Source organism: Poromitra crassiceps (genome assembly GCF_964638095.1).
Source record: "Poromitra crassiceps genome assembly, chromosome: 16".
Taxonomy (NCBI): Eukaryota; Metazoa; Chordata; class Actinopteri; order Beryciformes; family Melamphaidae; genus Poromitra; species Poromitra crassiceps.
In genome coordinates this window covers 31,653,901-31,679,270 of record NC_139645.1, presented here as the reverse complement: position 1 = coordinate 31,679,270, position 25,370 = coordinate 31,653,901, and positions in this window count along the sequence as shown.

The following is a 25,370-nucleotide window of genomic DNA, read 5'->3' as shown; positions in this document are numbered from 1 at the left end:
TCTGTTTCCTAACTCATGAACTGTAACCATATTATTATTCACATTGAAAACTGTTTGAGCTTTGTTTTTTATCCATTCATAAGTATACGATTCAGAGAACTGAGTGGCCAGTTGGAGAACGACAGTTCCTCCCAGAGCTCCGAAACATTGAGTTCCAGTTTGTCTGCCATCACAGTAGGTTTCCACACCTATAGACATTCAGAAAAATAAGACACAAATAGTAAATGTCACAATCAATATCCATATCCATAATTTGAGTTGTGGGAAAATATTCATGTATTCAATGAAACAGTGTATATGGGTATATAGCATCTCCCTGTAATGAGCGGGCCCTCCCCATAAGCCACCTAAGCAGCTGCTCAGAGCCCCACAGCCACCAGGGGCCCCTGCGGTAAGAAGAATATGGCACAGTGCAGTCCATGTTTGTTGACTGGAGTTCTGGGGCTCTATCATATGCCTTCGTTAAACAGCGTTTGTGACTGTGACTTGCAGCCATCATGAAGGCCTACTATTTTCCACCCCTCGCAGCTGTCAATTTGGAGCTGCGCGGCCGTGCTGCAAGATATCAATCAGGTTTGCACACCAGACTGCACGCCGTGACATCACTGATGATGACATCATCACCGTTATGGCGTTATCCATTCCTGATGAATGAATCCTGACTCACCCCAAAACTCCTCTTGACCACGCGCTGCACAAACACACACAAATGCAGACACAAAACCACTCAAATCTTAAGTGCCCTATCAATTAGCTGAATGCTAACTAGGACTGAGATGATGTTACCATTGGTATTGGCTGGGTTTCCCAAAAGCTTCTTAGCGATAAGAAGCTTCTTTAACCCTTCTTAAGGCCCCCTTAACTCATTGAGTGCCAGCCACTTTTGGAGAACGGACGCTCCCAGTGCCAGAGTTTCAGAGCGTTTTCAGTGATTTCTCGAGGCCCACAGAATATTGTGTGATATTACTATGTAAACACCGAACACACCCAAAGAACGATGAGACTCTCTTCTATCATCAGCAAAAAAAAGTTTATTGATATCATTTTCCGTTCTTTAGTTATGAGCCGGAGAAGATAGGTTGATTTCACCAAAAAGAGACGTTTCAAATTAGAAGCTGAGATAATTAGCCTTTTGTGAAATGAAGCATTTCAAGCACATGACTGACTCTGAAGCTAATATTTTCTGATGTAGTGACACCCCAAAAATAATTTCCTTCAATAAAACAGTGAAAACAAAGGAATTTTGTTTGTCAAAATAATATTTTTTAGCTGCAACCAGCAGCGCTGGCCCCTGCGTGCGCAGACCCTACACTTTCTTGCTGGTCTTGATTTACTGCTGGTGGGCATCAGATATTCTAGCTTGCCAATCTGTCCATCGAGCCTGCTGTCTGGGTCTGTCTGGGTCGGTGTTGTATGCTGCCCTCCGTGGGTGTGTCTTTGGTGGCTCTGGTGGCTCTCTGCTGCCTTTGCTCTGCACTGAAAAGTGCGCTACATGCAGCTTTTTCACAGCGTTCCGCGTGTATTTGTCCCCCGCTCCCATCGCTTCCAGTTGAGAATAATAACAACTCCACAACTAATCATGCGGATGGGCTATCGCAGCAGACACGGAGGGGCTCAATTGTGGCAGCAGATTGGCTGCTGCAGGCACAGCTAACGTTATGCTTCATGCATATCGATGCATACCGATGCGATTTCCGTGTCCCCACGGCTGCTTCTCTGTTTTTTCCTCGACTTTCTCTAATCTGGAGAGCACTGTCGCCACCTAATGGGTCCGTAAAATAGCTTTTACACATTCAACATCCACCATACTTTCACAGGAGATGGATCTGGCTTTGATCCACGTCCCACCGTCAAAAAACGCAATTGACGACAATCGTCGTCATTGGCACTCAACGTTAGTATTTGAATTGACGACGATTGTCGTCATTGGCACTCAATGAGTTAAGAAGCAAACACGTTTCCCAATTGCTTCTTAGCCTAAGATGATCTTTCGTTACGAAGGCATGCGTTTCCCAAAAGCTTCTTAGCGCTAAGAAGCTTCTTTGACCCTTCTTAAGGCTCCCGTAAGAAGCCAACGAAGCCAATGCGTTTCCCGATTGCTTCTTAGCCTAAAATGATCTTCCGTTAAGAAGGCTGCGTTTCCCAAAAGCTTCTTAGTGCTAAGATGATCTTTCGTTAAGAAGGTTTTGTAAGAAGGGTCTGGGGCATTCTTAACACCTTCTTAATGACGAAACACTGGCAGATCCAGCCGCGTCAGGCAAAAGGAGATACTTGTGTCCACTGTTCCTCTTGTGTTTTTCCCTTTTTCCTTTCTTTCATGCACCCTTTAGTGTTTAAAATTGGGGAACACTTGAAAATCTCCCCTCTATGTATGGTTACTTGTGTTTTAAATGTTTTACCGTAGGCTATATTCCTCTAATCAGAATGGATTCCTTTTATAATAAGAATGTTGTGGATTTATATAGCACCTTTCACAGAACCCAAGGTCGCTTAAATTCTGTAATGTTTCTCGCAATTTTGTTGTATGCTGTGTATATAAAGCAATTTGAACTGCAGTCCATGTCTGAAATAAATAATGTTTAATAGAAGAAGTTCTTGTTTAACATGACCACGATTAGGTTATTCTACAACAGTGTTTCTCAACCACTGGGTCGTGGCCCACTGGTGGGCTCAGAGTGCCATCTAGTGGGCCGCAGAGGACCTCTCACATCGAGATGGTGGACAGCTCCAGTTAAGATGCTTCTTAAGAGCCTTCTTTAGCGATGTGTTAAGAAGGCTGTTAAGAAGGCGTTTGGGAAACACTTCTTTGGAGCCTTCTTAACTCCTTAAGAAGCTTCTTAACTCTTAAGAAGCTTCTTTGTTGGGAAACTCAGCCATTGACGTTAGCTGAGCTGCGGCCTATCTAGTATCTATCTCTCTCTTTCTCTCGGCAATGGTGCGCTGCGTTATGTCAGTCAGCCCACATCATAAATCAATCAATCAATCAATCAATAATGAAGAGATTTGCCAAAACAATTAAATGCCATTCTTAAAATGCACATAAAAATTACATTATTGGGGTGATTTATGTGAAAATTATCAGGTGAAAATGTTTTAATTAGGATCGATAATACAGATCTGCAGTGTCGGGTTCTCCACTTTACTGTAAGGCCGTGGGGCTGAAGTCTGTGGTCTCGCTACAGAAACATTCTGAGCCTGGCTAAATAAATGAGACTGCGTGTGTGCGTGACTCTGATCACATACTGTCGAAACGTTAGTCACCTGTTTGCACAGTTTAAAGCTGCAAATCACAGATGTTTTTCAAAGTGTTATTGGTAGATATGTATGATGAACAGTCCCATACGGAAGAGGCATATATACACATATATGTAGTAAACATACATGTAGTATATGTTCATATAAGTATTCGACATATATCCACATATATATCCAGGATATATGTGCATATATGTGCATATGTATCACAATATATGAACATGTATGGAATTGGAACGTTTCATATATGGTCCATATATGTTAGTCCTATATAATTATATATGTGCATACATGTATAGATTGTATATGGACACATATGGTAATTAATTATATGTACATTTGTATGCATTGACACTATACGGACATATATGCTTAATACATATAAAACTATATATGAATAATAACTATACATACATATATGTTTTATTTTATATGAACATATATGACTATTACCTGTGTATAACTGTATGTATTTACCTGTATTCGACATATATCCACCTATATATCCAGGATATGCGTGCATATATGTGCATATATATCACAATAGATGAACATGTATGGAATTGGAACGTTTCATATATGGTCCATATATGTTTGTCCTTTATAATTATATATGTGCATACATGTATAGATTGTATATGGACACATATGGCAATTAATTATATGTACATTTGTATGCATTGACAGTATACGGGCATATATGGTTAATACATATATAACTATATATGAATAATAACTATACATACATATGTTTTATTTTATATGAACATATAATACTATTACCTGTGTATAACTGTATGTATTTATCTGTATTCGACATATATCCACCTATATATCCAGGATAGATGTGCATATATGTGCATATATATCACAATATATGAACATGTATGGAATTGGAACGTTTCATATATGGTCCATATATGTTTGTCCTATATAATTATATATGTGCATACATGTATAGATTGTATATGGACACATATGGCAATTAATTATATGTACATTTGTATGTATTGACACTATACAGGCATATATGGTTAATACATATAAAACTATATATGAATAATAACTATACATACATATATGTTTTATTTTATATGAACATATATGACTATTACCTGTGTATAACTGTATGTATTTATCTCTATTCGACACATATCCACCTATATATCCAGGATATATGTGCATATATATCACAATATATGAACATGTATGGAATCAAAACACATATCTCTTAATTAAAAGAGATGTAATTTTCCAAATTATTTTTGATTGAACAACATCTCAGAAGTGAAACCCACCATGAAAATGGTTAGTTTTGTGCAAGACTTCCAGCACTACTGGATATTTTCAAGGTTTGTCCAGTGTGCATGAGATTTAAAAATAAGGGTTTTTTGACAGTGGAGTCATTAAAATGCCCCACAGTCTATATTATGGTTTTAGTGTAAACATTATATATTATATATGATTTAGAAGCTCATCGTAAAGCTGATTCCAAATATATAATTTAAAAGCTTCATAAATTAAATCCTGTGGAGTTATTAACCATATTAGATCCCTAATCTCTGCCCCAAATGCATCATGGGACTTCCATGCAAATTCTGGAGAAATGTTCACGCCCCCTCCAACCAGTCTCTCTGCTGCACCCTGGATTACTTACATGAACATAGATGATCACATGTATGAGAATACTCATATATGTTAATTGCTTATATGAGCATACCTGCTGACATATGTCAGTAAAGTCATGTTAATTGCTGATATACACATATATGTAGACATATGTAAGTAAAGTCTTCTATGTTAATTGCTGATATACACATATATGTAGACATATGTAAGTTTAACCCTATATGTTCAATGCGTACACAAACATATATGATTACATGTATGAGAATATCCGCATATGTTAACTGATTATATGAGCATATATGTTGACATACATAATAGTAATCATATATGTTTAATGCTTATACGAACACATATTTTGATATGGAAGAGAATAACATATATGTGTGTTGCTTGTATTTGCATATATGCGGAAATATGTAGAAATATTCTTATATGTTAATTGCTTATATGTACATATATCTAAACATATGCGAGAATAACCCTGTATGTCCATTACTTGTATGAACATATATGATCACATGTATGAGAATACTCATATGTTAATTGCTTATATGAGCAAACATGCTTGCATATGTAAGTAAATTCTTATATGTTAATTGCTGATATGCACATATATGTAGACATATGTAAGTTTAACCCTATATGTTCAATGCTTACACAAACATATATGATTACATGTATGCGAACATCCGCATATGTTAATTGATTATATGAGCATATATGTTGACATACGTAATAATAATCATATATGTTTAATGCTTAAATGCACACATATTTTGATATGCAAGAGAATAACATATATGTGTGTTGCTTGTATTTGCATATACGCAGACATATGTAGAAACATTCTTATATGTTAATTGCTTATATGTACATATATCTAAACATAATAGAATAACCTTGTATGTCCATTACTTGCATGAACATATATGATCACAAGTATGACAATACTCATATATGTTAATTGCTTATATGAGCATACATGCTTACATATGTAAGTAAATTCTTATATGGTAATTGCTGATATGCACATATATGTAGACATATGTAAGTTTAACCCTATATGTTCAATGCTTACACAAACATATATGATTACATGTATGCGAACATCTGCATATGTTAATTGATTATATGAGCATATATGTTGACATACATAATAATAATCATATATGTTTAATGCTTATATGCACACATATTTTGATATGCAAGAGAATAACATATATGTGTGTTGCTTGCATTTGCATATATGCAGAAATATGTAGAAATATTATATGTTAATTGCTTATATGTACATATATCTAAACACATGCAATAATAACCCTGTATGTCCATTACTTGCATGCACATATATGATCACATGTATGAGAATACTCATATATGTTAATTGCTTATATGAGCATACATGCTTACATATGTAAGTAAATTCTTATATGTTAATTGCTGATATGCACATATGTGTAGACATATGTAAGTTTAACCCTATATGTTCAATGCTTACACAAACATATATGATTACATGTATGCGAACATCCGCATATGTTAATTGATTATATGAGCATATATGTTGACATACGTAATAATAATCATATATGTTTAATGCTTAAATGCACACATATTTTGATATGCAAGAGAATAACATATATGTGTGTTGCTTGTATTTGCATATACGCAGAAATATGTAGAAACATTCTTAATATGTTAATTGCTTATATGTACATATATCTAAACATAATAGAATAACCCTGTATGTCCATTACTTGCATGAACATATATGATCACATGTATGACAATACTCATATATGTTAATTGCTTATATGAGCATGCATGCTTACATATGTAAGTAAATTCTTATATGTTAATTGCTGATATGCACATATGTGTAGACATATGTAAGTTTAACCCTATATGTTCAATGCTTACACAAACATATATGATTACATGTATGCGAACATCCGCATATGTTAATTGATTATATGAGCATATATGTTGACATACGTAATAATAATCATATATGTCTAATGCTTATATGCACACATATGTTGATATGCAAGAGAATAACATATATGTGTGTTGCTTGTATTTGCATATATGTGGAAATATGTAGAAATATTCGTATATGTTAATTGCTTATATGTACATATATCTAAACATATGCAAGAATAACCCTGTATGCCCATTACTTGCATGCACATATATGATCACATGTATGAGAATACTCATATATGTTAATTGCTTATATGAGCATACATGCTTACATATGTAAGTACATTCTTATATGTTAATTGCTGATATGCACATATGTGTAGACATATGTAAGTTTAACCCTATATGTTCAATGCTTACACAAACATATATGATTACATGTATGCGAACATCCGCATATGTTAATTGATTATATGAGCATATATGTTGACATATGTAATAATAATCATATATGTGTAATGCTTATATGCACACATATTTTGATATGCAAGAGAATAACATATATGTGTGTTGCTTGTATTTGCATATATGCGGAAATATGTAGAAATATTCTTATATGTTAATTGCTTATATGTACATATATCTAAACATATGCAAGAATAACCCTATATGTCCATTACTTACATGAGCATATATGATCACATGTATGGGAGTACTCATATGTGTTAATTGCTTATATGAGCATACATGCTTACATATGTAAGTAAATTCTTATATGGTAATTGCTGATATGCACATATATGTAGGCATATGTAAGTTTAACCCTATATGTTCAATGCTTACACAAACATATATGATTACATGTATGCGAACATCCGCATATGTGAATTGATTATATGAGCATATATGTTGACATACGTAATAATAATCATATATGTTTAATGCTCATATGCACACATATTTTGATATGCAAGAGAATAACATATATGTGTGTTGCTTGCATTTGCATATATGCGGAAATATGTAGAAATATTCTTATATGTTAATTGCTTATATGTACATATATCTAAACATATGCAAGAATAACCCTGTATGTCCATTACTTGCATTAACATATATGATCACATGTATGAGAATACTCATATATGTTAATTGCTTATATGAGCATACATGCTTACATATGTAAGTACATTCTTATATGTTAATTGCTGATATGCACATATGTGTAGACATATGTAAGTTTAACCCTATATGTTCAATGCTTACACAAACATATATGATTACATGTATGCGAACATCCGCATATGTTAATTGATTATATGAGCATATATGTTGACATACGTAATAATAATCATATATGTTTAATGCTCATATGCACACATATATTGATATGCAAGAGAATAACATATATGTGTGTTGCTTGTATTTGCATATATGCGGAAATATGTAGAAATATTCTTATATGTTAATTGCTTATATGTACATATATCTAAACATATGCTAGAATAATCCTATATGTCCATTACTTACATGAGCATATATGATCACATGTATGGGAGTACTCATATATGTTAATTGCCTATATGATCATATATGTCAATTTATATTTGGATCACATATATGATCCTCACATATATATGCATATATCTCAGGTGGGTTTGTATGCAAAGTGCATACATGTACATGTATGTGACATATATGTGGACCTTGTGTCGGATGTATGTCCATATATGTGTATATATGCCTCTTCCGTATGGGGTGTTTGGAGATTAGGCATGGAGAATACCAGTATGCTCTCATCAAGCAAACAGTATCAAGGGGAGTGAGAGAGGTGAATCTGATTGGTTGTGTGGAACCACGCCTGTGAATAATTATACCAGTAAACCCAACCAATATAACCTTTACCCCGGAAAGGAGCAGATGCGTGCTGCGGAGAATTGCATAATGACTTGGGCATGCCGCGGCTAGTTGCCCCACGCACGCCACTGCGAGGAAAATGGACGATATGGCCCCTGGTGCACCACAGTGAAGATTCTGGTATTGGCGGAAACTAGACATCCAGACAAATACGTACTTATCATGTTATGCTAGCTCGCTGGCAAGCAGGCAAAGAAATAGCTCTGAAGTTGACAAAGTTTCATCTGTGATAGTAGCCTAACCATTTCAATATAATGGCAGTACTTTCTAAAACTTGGCCGCCAGGGGGACCCTAAGAAGCTAAAGCTGTATAGGTAAATAACATCCATTTACCCCAGGATTTAAATTAATTTACACTCAGCATTATTTTCTGCTAAAAATAATTGTAAAAAAAACAAAAACAGGACAAACACGTCTCAGGAAGAACAATACTGAAGTGAGGTTTGGAGCCGTCTAGTCGACAAACACAGTTACGGTAATGCTATTTTACAATTTTAAACTAGAACGACCGCACCGCAGATTATGCCTCCGCCAACAAGTGAGCAGTAGACATTCATGTCTGTCAAGACTTTGACGTTTTTAAGACAAATGTGAAGAAATTCCATCAAGGTGTTACTGAGATAGGGTGTTACCGAGCTTGAAAATGGCGTTCGTGGGGTCACAGTGACCTTTACCTTTGACCACCAAAATGTAATCAGTTCATCCTTGAGTCCAAGTGGAGGTTTGAGGCAAATTTGATGAAATTTCTTTAAGGCATTCCTGAGATATCGCATTAACAAGCATGAATGGAGCGGTCATGAGGTCACAGTGACCTTGAACTTTGACATTTGACCACCAAAATCGAATCACTTCATCTTTGCATCCAAGTCGACATTTGAACCAAATTGGAAGAAATTATGTCAAGGCGTTCCTGAGATATCGCGTGAACGAACTTGGGGATAGAGTTCGTGAGGTCACAGTGACCTTGAACTTTGACCACCAAAATGTAATCAGTTCATCCTTGCGTCCAAGTCGACATTTGAGGCAAATTTGATGAAATTCTGTCAAGGCGTTCCTGAGATATCGTGTTAACGAACTTGGGAATGGCGTTTCGTGAGGTCACAGTGACCTTGACCTTTGACCTTTGATCACCAAAATCGAATAAGTTCATCCTTGAGTCTCAGTCAATGTTTGAGGCAAATTTGATGAAATTCCATCAAGGCGTTCCTCAGATATCGAACGAACGAACATCGGACGTACGGACGTACGGACAACCAGAATCCATAATGTCTCCGACCTGGATATTGCCGGTGGAGCCATAACAATAAGCATCAAAACAAAGTAGAAGTAAAAATGGCAAGTGTAGTCGGCTTTAATTTGAGTGTTTCAGTGAGTGAATTTAAAGGATGGCTTTGAATTTGCTCCTCATATATATATATATATATATATATATATATATGGCTTATTACTGGTTCAACACTAAACAGCCTATTCACACAATATACAATCATCAATGTATTTATGTGAAAGATAGTGAAACAGCTCACCATGAGAGACTCCAAGTAGCACCATCAACAGTCCAATCACAGCTTCCATGTCTCTGTTCACCCTCAGCTGAGCCAGTCGCTGCTTTCAGACAGATGCCAAACTGGAGCATAAAGTCAAAATGCCAAACTGTAGCATAAAAGGGTCAAATTGTCAAGCTGTAGGCCACAATAAAAAAGTCAAACTTTACCCTAAAAACCTCAAACTGTACCCTTAAAAGAAGTCAAACTGTACCCCAAAAAAGTAAAACTGTCAAACTATACCCTAAAAAAGTCAAACTGTAGGGTGTATATATATATATATATATATATATATATATATATATATATATGTATATATATATAAAAGCATATATAGATATATATTAGATATAGATTATTGTGAGATTCGAAAGTTAAATCTCGTTTTGAAGCTCATAAAGGTAGGGTGACAAGCAGAATAGCTTACTTTGTACAACTTTTAAGTTGTTCTTCTCAAAAACATAGTTTGGGAACAGTCAAGACATAAAGGGACATATCTCATTCAATCTTTGGAGTACAGCTTACATTCTCCTCTTTCCAGTCAGCCCCGGGCCCCAATGCAAGATGGTCAATCCAGGCCCTGATAGGCTACTGACAAAATCTGGTGTGGGCGCACCATAACAGAGATGACAACTGTCAAATTGGGTCACGGCGCACCTTGACAGGCAATACATTTTCGGTGACAGCGCACCTGTCCAGACCAGAGAGATGAAAAGGGTGACGCCGCACCAGAGATGAAAACATATTGGTGACAGCACACCGACCGAGCATGGACACCGTGGAGAGGGGAGAGGTGGAGGAGGACGACCCGCTGCAGCCCGCGCCCGCCAGCGTCACAACAATAGCCACCTCGGCCGAGCTGGGCGGGGCCCAGTGCACGCGTGCAAAATACAGCAGGGGCCCGGCCGACGCTCGGCCACACACGAGCCGGGCGACCGGGCCCCAAGCACGCCGGGCCCCGATGCAGTCGTGTTCCCTGCATATATGGTAGTTACGCTGCTGCCTCTTTCCAACAAAACTCAAAATGTGTTTTGTGTTTTGTGTGTGACTGATTTTGATCAGGTGACGTCACATACAGTATATAGTAGTAGTTTTATTTATGTAAAGTAGGACTTACTTACTACCCATAAATGAGCCATAAATGTTGCTCTAGTCTAGAGCTTTGGGTTGAGTAGGCTATCACTGCTCTATAGAAATCATGTTTGTTTTTGTTTTGTGGCTGTGTCATTGTAAACTTCAAATTCAAGTTCTTTATTTGTTGAGTAAAATAGGACCAATAAAACATAACATGAAATGGCACAATGGTGGATGCTCTTCAGAATCACTTACAAACCCTGTATCAGCCTCACTCGTCCCACAGGCCCTTGGTTTAGTGTGGGGGAGTCCCTTCCCCTTCAGCTCGCTAACCCAACCTTAGCTCACATAGGCCTATAGAAGCTGGAAGAGAGATATTCCCTGAGTTCTCCCAAGAGGGCTAGTAGTTTTACTTTGCTACATTGTTGACTTCTCCTTGTATCTAGACTTTATTTTAGCCAACCGAGTTTAAAATACAGGTCACCCTGCTGAGAGCAAACTATTACCCCTGAAAAAGTATCAGTATAGGCTTACCTTCTGTTGTCGCAGGCTCAGAGAAAAGGAAACCTAAAAACAAAAGAACGGTGCAGTGTTGGCTTTGTTTCTCTGAGTTTTTAGTAAAGCTAAGTCCACTACACAACAGACCTACACAACAGCAGCCTACCTGTCAGATGGAGGCTGTCTGACTGAAGAACACAGGAAATGGTCTCTGTCTTTCTGCAAGAGAAGAAGCAACACTTCAGAAAAGAAAAAAAATGTGTGAATTCACAATAGCTGCACCAACTTCAGCCCCCTATAGGTGGGAAAACTGTGGCCGCCAAAGTAGTGTTCATTTTGACGGCTATATGTTTTTTTAGTCGTAGTCTTAGTCCTGTGTCAAATGTCCTTGATAGTTTTTATCACATCAGAATCAGCTTTATTGGCCAAGTATGTAGACAAACAAGGAATTTGACTCCGGTGTACGTTGCTCTAGGGGGTGACCGTTATAAATATGTGGAGATATAGGAGAAATAATAATAACAATAGTTGAATACCTATATATGTACAAACTAAGGATATGTAAACCACCTCGGATTATAAAAAGGCTATAAGTCAGTCATATTGCACATTTAAAAAACTCTCGTAACGGACAAGCCCGTCTTTTATTGTCACACGAACACCACAATACATGCATGCGGCCACAACACACTCATGCTGACAGTGGCCGGTGAAAAGTGTCCTCTGCATTTAACCCATCCAGGCATGTCCTTTCCTCCGGGGGGCAGCCCAGGAGCAGTGGTCGCTTTCTCGTACAGCGCCCGGGGACCAACTTCGCATGTTGTCGTCACTGGTCGGATGACGATGACGATCTGATCTTCTGCATGTTTTTAGTGGGGGGGGTTATATACGGAGGAACCCCCTGGGGGGTACGGGGAGAACATGCAAACTCCACACAGAGAGAAAGGCCCTTACGACGAGATAACCCACCTGGGCAGTAGGCACTGAAGATATGGGGGGGAACACAACCACAGCGCTCACAGTGTCCCAGGCGAGAATCGAACTCAGGACCTTCTAACTGTGAGGCGACAGCTCTACCGACTGCGCCACCGACTGCACCACCGTACCCCATCATCATCTATCATTTGTTTATAGATCTATATAAGCAAAGCTTTGGGACAGTAATTGCACAGTTATTGAGTTTTGGGACAGTCATTGTATGGTTATTACACAGTTAACACGTTTCGCCTTAGAGTTGTGTGTGTGTGTGTGTGTGTGTGTGTGTGTGTGTGTGTGTGTGTGTGTGTGTGTGTGTGTGTGTGTATGCGCGCAGCATGTGCATACTGTATGTGTGTGTGTTTGTGTGTGTCGGGGTGTATTATGTGCATGAGGTGCAACAGGTAATATTCAATGAAGTGATCAAGTGACTGGATGTGTTCATCAGAGTGATGGCCTGTGGGAAGAGACTGTTCTTATGTCTGGTTGTTTTGGTGTATGGTAGCCTGTACCGCCTACCAGAGGGGAGGAGTTTGAACAGGTCATATGTTCTTATGTCTGGTTGTTTTGGTGTATGGTAGCCTGTACCGCCTACCAGAGGGGAGGAGTTTGAACAGGTCATCTGTTCTTATGTCTGGTTGTTTTGGTGTATGGTAGCCTCTACCGCCTACCAGAGGGGAGGAGTTTGAACAGGTCATATGTTCTTATGTCTGGTTGTTTTGGTGTACGGTAGCCTCTACCGCCTACCAGAGGGGAGGAGTTTGAACAGGTCATATGTTCTTATGTCTGGTTGTTTTGGTGTATGGTAGCCTGTACCGCCTACCAGAGGGGAGGAGTTTGAACAGGTCATATGTTCTTATGTCTGGTTGTTTTGGTGTATGGTAGTCTGTACCGCCTAAAAGAGGGGAGGAGTTTGAACAGGTCATATGTTCTTATGTCTGGTTGTTTTGGTGTATGGTAGTCTGTACCGCCTACCAGAGGGGAGGAGTTTGAACAGGTCATATGTTCTTATGTCTGGTTGTTTAGGTGTACGGTAGCCTCTACCGCCTACCAGAGGGGAGGAGTTTGAACAGGTCATATGTTCTTATGTCTGGTTGTTTTGGTGTATGGTAGTCTGTACCGCCTACCAGAGGGGAGGAGTTTGAACAGGTCATATGTTCTTATGTCTGGTTGTTTTGGTGTATGGTAGTCTGTACCGCCTACCAGAGGGGAGGAGTTTGAACAGGTCATATGTTCTTATGTCTGGTTGTTTTGGTGTATGGTAGTCTGTACCGCCTACCAGAGGGGAGGAGTTTGAACAGGTCATATGTTCTTATGTCTGGTTGTTTTGGTGTATGGTAGTCTGTACCGCCTACCAGAGGGGAGGAGTTTGAACAGGTCATATGTTCTTATGTCTGGTTGTTTTGGTGTATGGTAGTCTGTACCGCCTACCAGAGGGGAGGAGTTTGAACAGGTCATCTGTTCTTATGTCTGGTTGTTTAGGTGTACGGTAGTCTGTACCACCTACCAGAGGGGAGGAGTTTGAACAGGTCATCTGTTCTTATGTCTGGTTGTTTTGGTGTATGGTAGTCTGTACCGCCTACCAGAGGGGAGGAGTTTGAACAGGTCATCTGTTCTTATGTCTGGTTGTTTAGGTGTACGGTAGTCTGTACCACCTACCAGAGGGGAGGAGTTTGAACAGGTCATCTGTTCTTATGTCTGGTTGTTTTGGTGTACGGTAGCCTCTACCGCCTACCAGAGGGGAGGAGTTTGAACAGGTCATCTGTTCTTATGTCTGGTTGTTTTGGTGTACGGTAGTCTGTACCACCTACCAGAGGGGAGGAGTTTGAACAGGTCATCTGTTCTTATGTCTGGTTGTTTTGGTGTACGGTAGCCTCTACCGCCTACCAGAGCGGAGGAGTTTGAACAGGTCATCTGTTCTTATGTCTGGTTGTTTTGGTGTACGGTAGTCTGTACCGCCTACCAGAGGGGAGGAGTTTGAACAGGTCATCTGTTCTTATGTCTGGTTGTTTTGGTGTACGGTAGTCTGTAGGCCTACCGCCTACCAGAGGGGAGGAGTTTGAACAGGTCATCTGTTCTTATGTCTGGTTGTTTTGGTGTACGGTAGTCTGTAGGCCTACCGCCTACCAGAGGGGAGGAGTTTGAACAGGTCATCTGTTCTTATGTCTGGTTGTTTTGGTGTACGGTAGTCTGTAGGCCTACCGCCTACCAGAGGGGAGGAGTTTGAACAGGTCATATGTTCTTATGTCTGGTTGTTTTGGTGTACGGTAGCCTCTACCGCCTACCAGAGGGGAGGAGTTTGAACAGGTCATATGTTCTTATGTCTGGTTGTTTTGGTGTATGGTAGTCTGTACCGCCTACCAGAGGATCTGGTTGTTTTGGTGTATGGTAGTCTGTACCGCCTACCAGAGGGGAGGAGTTTGAACAGGTCATATGTTCTTATGTCTGGTTGTTTTGGTGTACGGTAGTCTGTACCGCCTACAAGAGGGGAGGAGTTTGAACAGGTCATCTGTTCTTATGTCTGGTTGTTTTGGTGTATGGTAGTCTGTACCGCCTACCAGAGGGGAGGAGTTTGAACAGGTCATCTGTTCTTATGTCTGGTTGTTTTGGTGTATGGTAGTCTGTACCGCCTACCAGAGGGGAGGAGTTTGAACAGGTCATATGTTCTTATGTCTGGTTGTTTTGGTGTACGGTAGTCTCTACCGCCTACCAGAGGGGAGGAGTTTGAACAGGTCATCTGTTCTTATGTCTGGTTGTTTTGGTGTATGGTAGTCTGTACCGCCTACCAGAGGGGAGGAGTTTGAACAGGTCATATGTTCTTATGTCTGGTTGTTTTGGTGTACGGTAGTCTCTACCGCCTACAAGAGGGGAGGAGTTTGAACAGGTCATCTGTTCTTATGTCTGGTTGTTTTGGTGTATGGTAGTCTGTACCGCCTACCAGAGGGGAGGAGTTTGAACAGGTCATATGTTCTTATGTCTGGTTGTTTTGGTGTACGGTAGCCTCTACCGCCTACCAGAGGGGAGGAGTTTGAACAGGTCATCTGTTCTTATGTCTGGTTGTTTTGGTGTACGGTAGTCTCTACCGCCTACCAGAGGGGAGGAGTTTGAACAGCTCATATGTTCTTATGTCTGGTTGTTTTGGTGTACGGTAGCCTGTACCACCTACCAGAGGGGAGGAGTTTGAACAGGTCATCTGGTCATGAGGTGTGTGCTTTGAGATTTTGTCTTGCCCTTCCCAGCAAACATTTCCTCGACCTACATCGATGTTAATGGATCCAATCAACGTTGGATCAAGATGTCATTTAATTATTATTATTGCCGAGATGAAAACATCATCTTAATGGGATGGTGATTTCTAGAAATCATATTTTATAGTGTGCAATTGAATAAAAACTCACGGGAAAGATTTACGCCTCCTACGTCACGTGACTTTATCTTGGCCATTATCCAACATGAAAACAATCTTTTGGAAAATACTTTGTTAGTTGTAGCTTGAAAGAGAGGCAATATTGATTAAACACGATTAAAAAAACACGATTTCAGACGGACAAGTCCGTCTTTATTGTCACACGATTACAATCAACACATGCACGGAGGGCCACAACACACACATGCTGACGGTGCCCGGTGAAATTTGTCCTCTGCATTTAACCCATCCTGGCTTTGTCCTTTCCTCCAGGGGGCAGGCCAGGAGCAGTGGTCGCTTTCTCGTACAGCGCCCGGGGACCGACTTCGGATGTTGTCGTCACTGGTCGGATGACGATGACGATCTGATCTTCTGCATGTATTTAATGGGGGGGGGGGGGGGTGATATACGGAGGAACCCCCCTGGGTGAGCACGGGGAGAACATGCAAACTCCACACAGACAGAAAGGCCCTTACGACGAGATACCCCACCTGGGCAGTAGGCACTGAAGATATGGGGGGGAACACAACCACAGCGCCCACAGTGTCCCAGGCGAGAATCGAACTCAGGACCTTCTGACTGCGAGGCGACAGCTCTACCACTGAGCCACCGTGCCCCTATTGTGCATTTCTGCAGCTCTTTGTAACAGGAGCCACACTGGCACAATCACACCCACGTCTCAAAAAGCCGCACACACAGCTCACGTACGATATCATTCCCCTCAGAAAACTGTAATTTCAACCCTCTGGTTGATCATTTGACATTTCCCACCTGGCAACACTGGCTGGAGGCGACAGCTGCCTATAAGCTGTGACTAGACTCAGACTCATAACGCATTCAAGACAACTCGGACCGCCTAAGTTTCAACGTGGAACCTCTGGTCCGGACAGATTTGCATTCACACTGCACCTCCCGCTCGCGATATGTTTTTCCCCATGATGGCGAAGGCTAGGCGAAGGCATGACCCGCCCCCGACCCGAAGAGTTCTGACATCTCCATTCACTCCAATGGACCAGTTTTTTCCAGGAAGTAGAAAGTGGAACTCTTGAGTAAAAAAAGCAGCACTGTCGAGTTGCAGCAAAATAGACAGTTTGTGTTGTACTTTGAAAGGGTTTTTCATCCCTTGAATCAAATTGTACATTACATTATTTTAGCATGCAAAAGTAGCGCGAGACCCATTCCTGGCTGTTCATTGGCTAATGAGTCTCGCATTTTGGTCCTCCGCTGACGCCACTCTCTTACTAGAGGACACTAGGTCAGACAAACAGTTTTGCTTGCTGGCCTGCATGATGAAAGATGCCACTGTGTGTTTCTGTTTTTAATATAGTCTGGTCTATGGTTCATGAGAATTGATCATCATCACTAATATCTATAGGAATAATGCTTGGAAGTAGCCTACTTTTTTCTCTTTTTTCCCACGCTGCATCGTGACGTTGAATGAAAGTAGATATTGGGCTCGTTTGAGATGATTTCTGGCTCACATGGGGAGGAAGAGCCTGGTGACACGAGGTTACATGGGGAGCAGGCGAGAGCAGCAGAGTGCAGTCAGCCAATCAGAGGCAGAGAGGGGCGGGTCATGCCTTCGCCTAGCCTTTGCCATCATGGGGAAAATAATATTGCCTCTTACAAGTCGGAACCCATTTTTTCCAGTGGTCCGGGTTGTCTTGAACGGGGTATCAGAACTGAGTCCGAAGCAACAGCACCAAGCAAGATGATCTGGGCTTCACGCTATGTTGTGAGGTCTCCAGACCAAATTTCAAGCAGAAGGCCACACATGCATAACCTGATCACCCCGCGACGTCCGTCAAGTTCTAGTATGACGTCAGCTATGTTGTGGTCAGTCAAGTCCAAGTACGACGTCCGCAATGACGTCACATATGACGTCAGTTCATCCTAGGATATATAGCAAGGGTTCTACGTCACCTCTCTCTCTGGCCGATCATAGCAGCAGCTACCTTCACGGCAGTCCATCTCCCCTGAAGCCGTCCTCTGAAGCGTCGTTTTGCCCCACCCACCTCCCCAGTCCGCCACCAACGAGTCTTGACTCCTGTAGGATCCCCCACGGGGGAGGGGGGATCCCCTATCCTAGCCTATGCAGATGCCCTCCTCTCGCCTCAAGAGGAGCGCCACTGTCCAATGGAGTCATGCGCCAAAGTATTTGCCATGCATGCCGATTGCTAAATAAAGTTTGTTAAATCCTACCGACTGGCCTCTCATGATTGAAATTGTAACAGACTGTATACCAGACAAAATTCCTTGAAAAGTCACTGTGTATAACAAATTCCACGTTACAGCTCAGTGCTGTAATGGTGAATTTGCGGTGCTTCACTACAAGTGACTGACTGACACATGACTTTATAGGGTTACGCTCCTAAACTTCACTCTAAAACATAGTAACTCCTGGTAGCTGCATGCCTCACAATCTGAAATGCATGAGGTTTTAATCCAGCGCTGGGGTTTCAGCAATTTCTGACCCAGGTCGCGGCTTCAACGTCAGAAAAACGTTCAAATCAGATCGACGTTGTGTCAACCCGCTGGGCCCACGTTGATTAGACTTCTGATAGACATTAAAATGTTTGCTGGGTGCCTCGGGCACAGTTTGAAAACCACTGGAGTAAGCTCTCCCCTGCTTTTGATTGATTGATTGATACAGGACAATACAAAGAAAATTGATCAAAAGGATAAAAACACAATAAAGCCCTAGAGCTTGTTTTCATTGTGGTCCTTTACACAAGACAAGTGGAGTGAATGTATGTGCATACTGTATGTGAGCGTGTGTGTGCACGTGTGTGCTCCGGGTATGGGTTGTGTGGTTTCCACTGCTCTGTGTATGGTGTGCGCGCGTGCGCTGTGTGTGTGTGTGTGTGTGTGTGTGCGTGTGTGTGTGTGTGTGTGCACGCGTGTGTGTGTGTGTGTGTGTGTGTGTGTGTGCACGCGTGTGTGTGTGTGTGTGTGTGTGTCTGTGTGTGTGTGTGTGTGTGTGTGTGTGTGCGTGCGCGCTTGTGGGGGCTGTGTGGTTGCATCAGAGCACTGAGCAGAAGTGGAAAATCCCTTCAGGCAGTTTCACATCTGACATACAGTACAAAAAAACATTTCACAACAATCTGACTACATGTTGCCTGAAAACATGGCTTCCCTCTCTCTGTCTCTCTCTCTCTCCTCTCGCGCCTGCCCCTCCCTCTCCCTTCCTGTCAGTGTTGCCAACTCAGCGCTTTTGCCGCTACATTTAGCTACTTTTCAGACCTCCTAGTGCCTTTATTTCTAAAATGCGCCGAGCGCCAAATCTGGCTACTTTTTCTGACCAGGGGAAGCAATGTGTTGAATTGAACAGATTTTGCCTTTAAATTGGTGCGGCTGCTGCTGAGTTTTCTCTCTCTCTCTCTCTCCTCATCTCTGCCTGTCTGACACACACAGCGCTTCAGTGGAGCCTCTCTCCTCCACTGAGAGAGCAGCAGGATAGGTTTTAGTAAACGCGCTACTTGTTTACTTTACAACCGTACAGTCAATAATTACAACGGTTACGCCGAGGTGTGTTTTTTAAGCATAATTTGCTATCCAAATTAGCATGTGACATCATTTAGCGCCTTCTAGCGCCTTTCTGAACAGCCAATAGCGCCTTTGCTGGGAATAGTGTCTTCTAGTAAGAGAGTGGCGTCAGCAGAGGACCAAAATGCGAGACTCATTAGCCAATGAACAGCCAGGAATGGGTCTCGCGCTACTTTTGCATGCTAAAATAATGTAATGTACAATTTGATTCATTTCAAGGGATGAAAAACCCTTTCAAAGTACAACACAAACTGTCTATTTTGTTGCAACTCGACAGTGCTGCTTTTTTTACTCAAGAGTTCCACTTTCTACTTCCTGGAAAAAAACTGGTCCATTGGAGTGAATGGAGATGTCGGAACTCTTCTATTATACAACTCTGGCTGGGAATAGAGTTGGCAACACTGCTTCCTGTTCCTCTCTCTATGCTCCTCCCATCTTTGTTTTATCGCCGTGTCGCATATCATTCTCTCCACTGAAAGGTATTGTAACATCTGTTTCCACACAGTTTCCAGTCTATTTTACTTTCCTGACTGTCAGCAGATCTAGTTCAACATGAGTGATGTTGTGGAAACTTTATTTTCATGTCTTATAATATTGACTTATTTAGCCAGGCTGTTTGACTGATTTCCTGTTTCAAGGCAGAGCACAGGCAGGCAGAAGTTATGAGGAAATGGCCGCACCCTCAGAAAATGTCAGTCTGAATTTAGGCTTGTCTTCTCTGTCTCTGTGTCTCCTCTCCAGATTAAGACAGAAGGTCTCTGTGACTTGATGCTGTGAATTCACCAGACAAACATCTTCCAAGGTAACATGACTGTTTGATGGATACACTAAATAGCCGTCAGGCTCTTTCAATGTTCATGTCAACACTACTGTAGTAGAGCCCTCATACGTAGGAACACTCTGGAGTTACTTTTGCTGTTTTTGCTGGGGGTACGAGGCTCGCTCTCTTATGGGTTACGCCCACTGACGCCAAACTCAATCCAAAAACCTGTCCGTTTTACTGTTGTCTTGCTTGTCACTATGTGCGCCCGACTGCTAGAACATGACTTTAGACCTGTTATGAATCAGTGGGGTCTTTTGTAATATTCGGGCTAAAAACTGAAGCTCAGACCACGTACGTGTCTTGTTTATTTACAAAATTCACATCTGCGCTCATTGTTTTGAATGGTGAGTTAGCCCCAGTTCCGGGTCTCGTGCTGCCCCCCCCCTTGCTCCCGTGACGTGTGAGTGTCCCTACGTATACCGTACCGACCAGTCAATTCTCGTTAGGTAATCTGTGTCGGGCATTAAACTCACCTTATTTCTGCACTTTGAATTCACAGGTAGGGTTGCATGGGGCAACCTTATTATATCTTAAGCCTAGTTGTACCAAAAAGTGAGCGGTTGTTCTTTTAAAAGACAGAGTTTGATGAGAATCACCGAGTTGCCTGGAAGTCCAGACGCATGAACACTGGCATCATTTTGTCTTCTACAGACATTCTGCAATGCATTTTAGACAGCTCAGCCCCCGAATGTGACAGCAGAGATAGTCAGAAAGATGGCAGATGTGACACATTGCTCAAATTGCCAACAACCTTTCAAAACAAAAGTCCAAAAGGGTCAAATCAGTGGAAACGTTTAACATGCACTAGCGCAGAACCTCCATTTATTTTTCCCAGCGGAATCACCAAATGATGATTTTGTAGTTGTCATAGACTGTGCTCCATAGTTGATTGCTCTATTGCTGACAAAAAATGTGTTATTGTAAGTCGCTTTGGATAAAAGCGTCTGCCAAATGACGTAATGTAATGTAATGATGCCAGTGCGCATGCGTCTGGACTCTGTTTCTAGGCAACTCTGTGATTCTCGTCAAACTTTGTCTTTTAAAAGAACAACCGCTCACTTTTTGGCACAACTAGGCTTCCGATATAATAAGGTTGCCCCATGTGACCCTACCTGTGACTTCAAAGTGCAGAAATAAGGTGAGTTTAATGCCCGACACAGATTACCTCATGGAAATTGGCTGGTCGGTATGAGGGCTCTTACTACAGTGTAGTGTTGACACAAACATAGAAAGAGCCTGAGGGCTAGATACACTAGCTGACATTGTATGATGCGACTGTATAGTCCACTGTTGTAAGACCAGCTGCTAAAGTCTTTCAAATCACCTGCTGTTAGCAGATGGCCTTCATAGTGCCATCATATCCAACCTGTGTTCTCTTTATGACTATAAACATTCTCTGCTATTCTCCTGGTCTGCTGCTTAGTTCATGGTAGATGATGTAGTTAATGTCTCCATCTAGTGGAGACAGAACTACATCAGCTGACCTGTGGTGTGGTGTGTCGCCCATAGACCAGGGCACGTATTCACAAAGCATTTTATACCAAAAAGACAAAACTCTTATAAACTTTCATTTTTATTTTAAAACATATTCACAAAGCTGCTGAGACCAACTTTGACTAAGGAGCAGGGAGAACTCTTAAAGGGATAGTTCGGTTTGTTTGAAGTGGGGTCCTAACAGCTAGTGAGATACACTAACTTAATTAGGTACAGTGTTCAGGTGTGAGTGCGCATTGTGGAACGAGACCGCGCACTCAGCGCAGCAGCATCACCAGCTTTTTCTCTCTAAGTCCTGGGGGTCAACAACTAAACAAAAAAACGTAATTTAGCCACCTAAAACAACGCCCACCTAAACAAATCGATATCCGTGTACATGCACGCTCTATTTTGACAATTTTCAGTGCTTTACTTTTCCGCAAAACAGCAGTTTCATTCGGCACTGCTTTTTCTCCCAACCGTACAACTACCGTATTCCTCCGCTAAAAGGAGGAAAACTCCTGCGGTGCTGGATTACTCCGCAGATCAGCTGTTTGTGTTATTTCTCCCAGCTTGTTAGTGAAGACAACAAATAGAATACACAAACGAAAATATGAGTGCTTTTGATAGCGAGGATGATATGCCATTCACCTTGGTGACAAGAGGATACAATTATGAACCAGAGAGAATACAGAAGAGGAACTTTTGCAGAGAGTGAACAGGCAGAGAGATGCGCCTGCTGCCTAGATGCCAGGGTGCCCTGCAGACCTTATTCACCATTCCCAGGATAAATTGTGGAAAACGTCCCAGACCAGAGAGGCCAGGTGACTTGTTGTCTCTAAAGTAAGTCAGTGTTTTATCTCTCTTCTAAGCCTTCCTGTTTTGTAAACCGCGGCTCTGTGCTCTGTGCTGGCTTTTAGCAGAGGAATAAGGTAGTTGTACGGTTGGGAGAAAAAGCAGTGCCGAATGAAACTGCTGTTTTGCGGAAAAGTAAAGCGCTGAAAATTGTCAAAATAGAGCGTGCATGTACACGGATGTCGATTTGTTTAGGTGGGCGTTGTTTTAGTTGTTTTAGGTGGCTAAATTACGTTTTAGTTGTTGACCCCCCGTACTTACAGAGAAAAGGCTGGTTTAGCTGCTGCGCTGAGTGCGCGGTCTCGTTCCACAATGCGCACTCACACCTGAACACTGTACCTAATTAAGTTAGTGTATCTCACTAGCTGTTAGGACCCCACTTCAAACAAACCGAACTATCCCTTTAAGCTAATAGAAAGGGCGGGGTTGACCCCGTTGCTATGGATGATGTCATCTCACGGAATTTCATCAAATTTGCCTCAAACATCGACTTAGACTCAAGGATGATCTGATTAGATTTTGGTGGTCAAGGGTCAAGGTCACTGTGACCTCACGAACGCCATTTCCAAGCTTGTTAACGCGATATCTCAGGAATGCCTTGACGGAATTTCATCAAATTTGCCTCAAACATCGACTTGGACTCAAGGATGAACTGATTAGATTTTGGTGGTCAAAGGTCAATGTCACTGTGACCTCTTGAATGCCATTTTCAAGCTTGTTAACGCGATATCTCAGGAATGCAGACGGACTTTCACCAAATTTGCCTCAAACATCGACTTGGACTCAAGGATGAACCGATTAGATTTTTGTGGTCAAAGGTCAAAGGTCAAGGTCACTGTGACCTCTCCAACGCCATTTTCAAGCTTGTTAAAGGAGAATTCCGTTTTTTTACACCCCAGACCTTATTTAAAATATGATGTTTTACTCACCCAAATAACTTTGGTTTCATTCAGATGCCCACAGAAGATATTCAGCTCGAAGTAGTGTCCTCCAACAGGCTATAACATGCTGAATGCGCTCTGTAAATAACACGTTTTCTGTCACATTGCGGTTCATTGTGGTTGTTATATTGAATTGAATTGAATTGAATAAGCCTTTATTGTCTCCCTTGGGAGAAATTATTTTTGGGCATCAAGAGACACAGCGTTAGACATACATATTGACATATAGACAGTGCAATCAGATGACAATTAACATTAAATTCCTACAGTGTACATATACATCAAGCGTACCCAGTGGTAATATATTGCACCAGCCCTCCACAAAAAAAGAGAAAAATGTTGAAATGAAAGATTATTAAATATTGCACCGCTTCCCTAAAAAGTAAAACATGATGAGCTGTTCTAAGATGGTCTGCGTTATCTCTTACTGTTGAGTGCTTTAATGGACAGTGGGACAAAGGAAAATGTATACCTGTTCAACTTACAGTTTGGTAACCTGTACCTTCTGCCTGACGGCAGCATCTCATACTCTTTATGGACGATGTGATTTGGGTCGCAGGTAATTTTGAGGCCCTGCTTCCTCGCCGTCTCCTCAAAGATCTCTTGGAGAGGAGATGGGGGCTGCATACCGATAATTTTACCAGCCTTCTTAATTAGGTTTTGAAGTTGTGATTTGAGTTTAACGGACAGGTTACAATATAATTATGAGAACATGAATTAGCTATCTAACGAAGAATTAATTGAATCGTCCATAATCTTGACATCAGATCATATCTATATGCCAAGCTAGGCTGCTATGCTAACAACACAACCGAGACTGAGTCAACTCTGACCTGCCCCGGATGGGCTTACAGTGCTCATGTTCTTCTTCTGTGGTTTCTCTTCTTCTTCTGTTACGAAACAGAAGCACTTCTCACTGCTTCTTCTGAAGCACATCCGGAGTTGACTCGGTCTCTGTATGTCAGTCAGATGTAGCTGCCACATTGTAGCTTTGTTATTATACACAGAGACTTGGGGGGGAAATATTGATACTTGTGTTAGTTGTAGATTTAGATTTTGTCCAGAATTCCCATCCAAAAATTCAAATAAAAGTATTGTAGGTATAGAGGTAACAGTGAAACTATAATCAAAATAGCCATTCTTCTACATTCTGTAATTGTTATCTTATTGTAAATGGGTCATTTTCCCATCAATTTCCCAATTTCTCAATTTGTTGGGGACCCAGTCGAAGCCCCTCAAATACCCCTGTGGTCACCAGACCCCCGGATCATCTCTCCCCAAAGTCTACCCCCTCCCCCCAAGTCTAAAAATCCCCCCGATGTGAAGCATAAGCGGGGAACTCCCCCCAATTTGCTAAATAAATTGTATGCACTGTGCTCTAGAAAGATTTAGTTATTTAAACATTTAAAATAAAAAAAACACATTCTAATAATTTTCTGAATTGTGGTGTTAATAGTCACATGAGCCATTTACAGCTCATGGGGGGGGGGGGGGGGTTGCTGGCACAGTCA